This window comes from Marmota monax, unplaced genomic scaffold, assembly GCF_021218885.2.
Source record: "Marmota monax isolate L192 unplaced genomic scaffold, Marmota_monax_Labrador192_F-V1.1 WCK01_AAM20220418_F8-fsc00024, whole genome shotgun sequence".
NCBI lineage: Eukaryota > Metazoa > Chordata > Mammalia > Rodentia > Sciuridae > Marmota > Marmota monax.
The window spans coordinates 15,943,661-15,949,107 of record NW_026695224.1 but is presented as its reverse complement, the minus strand read 5'-3'; the positions used below and the strand labels follow the sequence as shown (position 1 = coordinate 15,949,107).

The following is a 5,447-nucleotide window of genomic DNA, read 5'->3' as shown; positions in this document are numbered from 1 at the left end:
TCTTTATATCTGAAAAAATTATATTGTTGACTTGAGCCACATTTTCCTATCTATTCATTTGTTTTTGACAACTACACTTGTTCTGTGACTTGGCTATTGTGAACTGCACTACCACAAACATGGGAATTCATGTATCCTAGAGCATGCTACTTTTAATTCTTTTGGATAAATACTGAGGAGTGTTATAGTTGGATCTTATGGTGGTTCCAATCCTGGTCATTTGAGGAAACTGCAGACAAGTGGACATAGTGGCTGTACTAATTTACATTCCCACCAACTTTACATAAGCGTTCCTTCTTCCTTTATCCCTTCTAGCATTTACTGTCATTTATATTCTTGATGATTACCATTATAACTATAGTGTGATGAAATCTCAGTACAGTTTTGATTTGCATTTCCCTGACATTGAACATTTTTCACATATTTATTGTCTACTTCTCCTTCTTTTGCAATTGTTTTTCTTTTCCGTGTGTTAATATGGACATTAGAGACTAAAGACTAAAAGCCTTTTAGATATCAAGTTGGGTCTCATTAGGTATGATTGTTAGGTCCTTTAAAGTCACCCTGGTAATTCTTACTGATCATAGAAGGAACCCTCACAATGCCACATTGCTGTTTAACTCCAGCTTTCAGAAAAACTTGATTTGCATCAAGTGCCCCCCAAAACAATACATGCCATTCACTCCTCCACAATATGATGTTATTACATGGCCTGGAAGCACTGAATATTGAACCACAGCTACAGTCACATTTCTATCATTCCGTACCACAGCACATTGTTCTTCCCAAGAAAAGGGAAGAAACAATTTCCAAGCCATTAGAAAACAGAAATACAAAGGATCAAAGAAGGATAAATAAATTGTAAAATTAAAAAAATACAAAGGCTCAATGCAACAGAGTTGATTTACATAAAGGAACTTTGAACCTAGTCTACATAGAGGGAAACAGTGTTCTTTCACAAGTTCTAATGTTAGTAACAGAAGAAATAAGACAGGAAAAATAAATCCTGCATGAAAATGTTACATTTCACTATGAAAGAGGCAAGAGGAAAATGAAATTCTCAGGGGAAGAAGAAAAGGCTAAAAAATGTTTGAAATGGGTTCATGTAAATTTAGGATTAAGGATGCATTTCAGACCCAGGATTTATAGCTGAAATTTAAAAAAAAAGAAAAAAAAGAAAAAGAAAAAAGACAAATGATGGATAAGCAAATACTAGGATCTCAGTGCTGAAAGGTTAACATCACCTGATGTATGTGGAAGTGTCATTAACCACTTAACCACCTGGACATTGTTCAATTTGTTTTTTTTTTTTTTTGCTAATGGCTGTTTAAATTTGTTTTAATTAGTTATACATGATAGTAGAATGCATTTTTATCCATCATACATACATGGAGTATAACTTCTCCTTCTTCTGATTGCACATGATGTAGAGTTACACAGGTCATAAGATGATATATGCACATAGGGTAATAATGCCCGATTTATTCTACTATACTTCCTACCCATATATGATCTCTCGTCCCTTCACTGCCCTCTGTCTAATCCATAGTACCTCTATTCTTCCTTAACTGCACCCCATTATTGTGAATCAGCATCCACATATCAGAGAAAACTTTTGGCCTTTTCTCATTATGTTTACTTTCCCCTGGATAAACATCTTCTGTAACAGAGGGAATTTACCCTATTTGGGGGTCAGAAAGAAAGTGTGTTGTTCTTTCCCATGAAATCTGTGTAAAGACTACTATCATCTTTACCTGGACTTTTCATTTTTCCTTCAAGAAAATAAATAGAAAAAAGTCACTTTCAAAGAGTGCTTGTTGTGTTTGCTTGAAAAATCTTCTCACATCCTGAAAGCCTTCCTTTGGACATGTTGTTTGCACTAGGCTAATTCAGCAACACAAAATGTATATGTGATTTGCAAAATCTAAATAATAGAAACTGTAATTGCTATTTTAAAAATGTATAGAGTGCAGATTGGATTTGTCATTTAGAAAGTTTGTATAGCTTATATATTGTTGCTTCAGAAATAAAATTATAAAAATTATATTTGTGAATTATACTAACTCAATCTGGCAGCATTTAACCTTAAAGATTTGTTAAATATTCAGTATTGTGAACTCAGAAATGAATTGCAATGTACTATGGAAGAGTTGTGGTAATTTTGTGGTATGTAAAAATATAAATTCTTCTTGGGCTGGGGATGTGGCTCAAGTGGTAATGCTCGCCTGGCATGCATGGGATGCTGGGTTCCATCCTCAGCACCACATTAAAAAAAAATTAAATAAAGATGTCATGTCCACCGATAACTGAAAAATAAATATTAAAAAAATTCTCTCTCTTAAAAAAATATAAATTCTTCCTTGTACTACATGAAAGAAACATTTAAAACACAATGATTATGCAAAAACTTATATTGGAGACATTGCTTTGATCATGAGTTCTATAAAGCTCATGTGATTATTTTGCATTAAAAACAAGACAGACACCCAAGTGGCTATTGATAATTATCAATTAGTATTCAGGAAATGATCATTTGATAAGTATTACCTCCACATCCTAGGATTTTACAGACTTCCAGAAACAGATTGGATTAAATGAATCTTGGAGTTGCAACAGAGATACCATTCTTAGAAGATACTTCACTATTTTATTGACCTATTTTTACTCATCAATATACACTTGGCTCAGAAATAAAACTCCCCCAAATGAAGACAAACAAGCCAAGACTAAATCAATGCAAAATGTAATAAAGGCATTTTATAATATTGCAAAAGTTAATTATCCAAGGTCTTTCCCTAAAGCATGGAAGAACTGAGATTTGTGAAACACATCTGGTACCAAGCACTTTTTTGCTACACTGTGCTATTTTCGAACATATTTTTTCATTATTGTACTAGTATTAACAATAAAAAATGCTTTGGGTTTTTTGTTGTTGTTTTGAAGTATAAAAAAAGGAGAAAATTATATTTTAGTTGACCATCCAAAAACCCATATGTTAGATGAATTGAAAATGAAAAATACATCTAAAAGTTGCAAGAATTAATAGTGTATTAAATACTGCTTACTAAGCCCCAGGGTATTTTAGTCTTATAAACAAAAGAGCTCAATTTTATAAACTGATAATAGTTTTAAACATTATGGATTTTATTGTCACCACTAAAAGTATATGTATTAACTACAGAAGAGAGAAAGCACTTCGATTTCACAGTATCCCTGACTTAGAACACAGATTTTGCTTAATTACTTTTATTATTTGGTGGGGTGGCCTCATTTCTCAGGTATTTTAAAATTAAAGATAAAAATATCAGACACCTAATTGGGAAATAGGCCTTTTATTATTAAAGAAATGCAAATGTAATTTTGGTTGCCTTGAAATGGTGAAAGATGCTTCTTAAAGTTTTGTTCAATGTTATGATGGAGGAGAAGGGAACTCATTGAAATTTTTTGTGTTATTTCCAGTTTGAATGAAATTGACAATAAGCCTGGCTTCTCTAGAAGGCATGGAGTGATCCATATTGGTTGGAAAAGATGGAGAGGGGAGGGATATCTGGTTTCCATGGTGATACAATCCATTTTCTTGGCACATTAAGATTTTGAGGTATAGGCAGTATTCAGAACTGTAACCAAATATACTTTTTACATATCATTTTTTTTAAGTCAAAAAAAGCAACTTGGACTCATAAATCTGTAGTAGTAAGCCTTTGTACCTGGGGACAGTCAACACTATCATTTAATAAGGCCAACACGTTGGAATTCTTCAGACTTGTTTATTCTTTTCTTTTGTTGCATAACCATTATTGAATTACTGTTTCAGAAAATTTGTGTGGTATAATAGGATAATTTTGTTCATTTAAGTCAATATGTTTCTGGATAATTTGCTATGCATCAATTGCTATTCAGAATACTAAGTTCTACACTGACTCCTGAACTACTTTATTTACAAAGCCTTAAATCTTGATAAAGTCTCTAAATGCTGCAGCAGTTGGTAGATTTGCTTGTAATAATTCTAAAAAAAAAAAATGCCTTTAAAGTAGATTTAAATACAGAATGTCCTCAACTTATGGTTTGACTTATGAGGTTTTTGATTTTCTGAGGATGTGGTACACTTCCAGTAAAACCCATACTTTGCATTTCAAATTTTGATCCTTTCCTGGGTTAGTAATGCATGCTATAATACTCTTGTGATGCTCAGCAGGAGCAGAGAGCCTTCACTACCAGTCTGCCAAAGGACCACTAGGTAAACAACTGACACTCTATGTTGTATTGTGCTGTTAAGATCTGGTATGTGGTGTTGTATGAAAGGAGATAGGTTAGCATTCCCCTTGACAAGGATGGAAGAGGTTCTCGGGCATGACAACACACATCCGATTAAGGCATGCCACAAACTTCATGGCATCTAACCATCATTTTTCAACATGTTCAACATTTCTAGCAGTTAAAGAAATGCAAATCAAAACTACTATAAGATTTCATCTCACTCCAGTTAGAATGGCAGCTATTAAGAATATAAACAATAATAAGTTCTGGCAAGGATGTGGAGAAAAAGGCACACTCATACATTGCTGGTGGGACTGCAAATTGGTGCAGCCAAGATGGAAAGCAACATGGAGATTCCCTCAAAAACTGGGAATGGAACCACCACTTGACCAAGCTATCTCACTCCTTGGTCTATACCCAAAGGACTTAAAACCAGCATACTACAGGGATGCAGCCACATCAATGTTCATAGCAGCACAATACACAATAGCTAAACTGTGGAACCAACCTAGATGCCCTTCAGTAGATGAATGGATAAAGAAAATGTGGTATATACACACAATGTAATATTACTTAGCATTAAAAGAGAATAAAATCATGGCATGGATGGAGTTGGATAATATAATGTTGAGTGAAATAAGCCAATCCCCAAAACCCAATGCCAAATGTTTTCTCTGATATAAGGAGGCTGATTTGTAGTGGGGTTGAGATGGGGAGAATGGGAGAATTAGATGAACTCTAGATAGGTCAAAGGGGTGGGAGGGAGAGTGAGGAGACATGGGGTAGGAAAGAAGGTGAAATGAGATATACATCATTACCCTAAGTACATGTATGAAGACACCAATGGTGTGAATATACTTTGTATACAACCAGAGATGTGAAAAATTGTGCTCTATATGTGTAATATGAATTGTAATGCATTCTGCTGTTGTATATAACAAATTATAATAAAAAATATTTGTACGTGGTAGATTAGGTGTATTAATGCATTTTGACTTAAGATACTTTCAAATTGCATTGAATATATCAGGACATAACCTCATGTGAATTGAGGAACATATGTACAGTAGAAGTTCAGAATTTTGATATGGGACGTTTATACTACCTTCTCTTCCCTAATAACAGAGGTTATTAATTCTCCATATTTCAAAATACAAAAGTACTTACAACTTAGCATCCCTCAGGGATGT

At 33.8% G+C, this 5,447-nt stretch overlaps 1 non-coding gene across 1 annotated transcript; it reads left to right on the top strand.

Moving 5' to 3' along the window:
* Positions 1 to 4,288: 4,288 nt before the first annotated feature.
* LOC124086819 (U6atac minor spliceosomal RNA) lies at positions 4,289 to 4,412 on the top strand. Its single transcript, XR_006849940.1, has one exon. It is a non-coding gene; the product is annotated as a U6atac minor spliceosomal RNA (small nuclear RNA).
* The last annotated feature ends 1,035 nt before the right edge of the window (positions 4,413 to 5,447 follow it).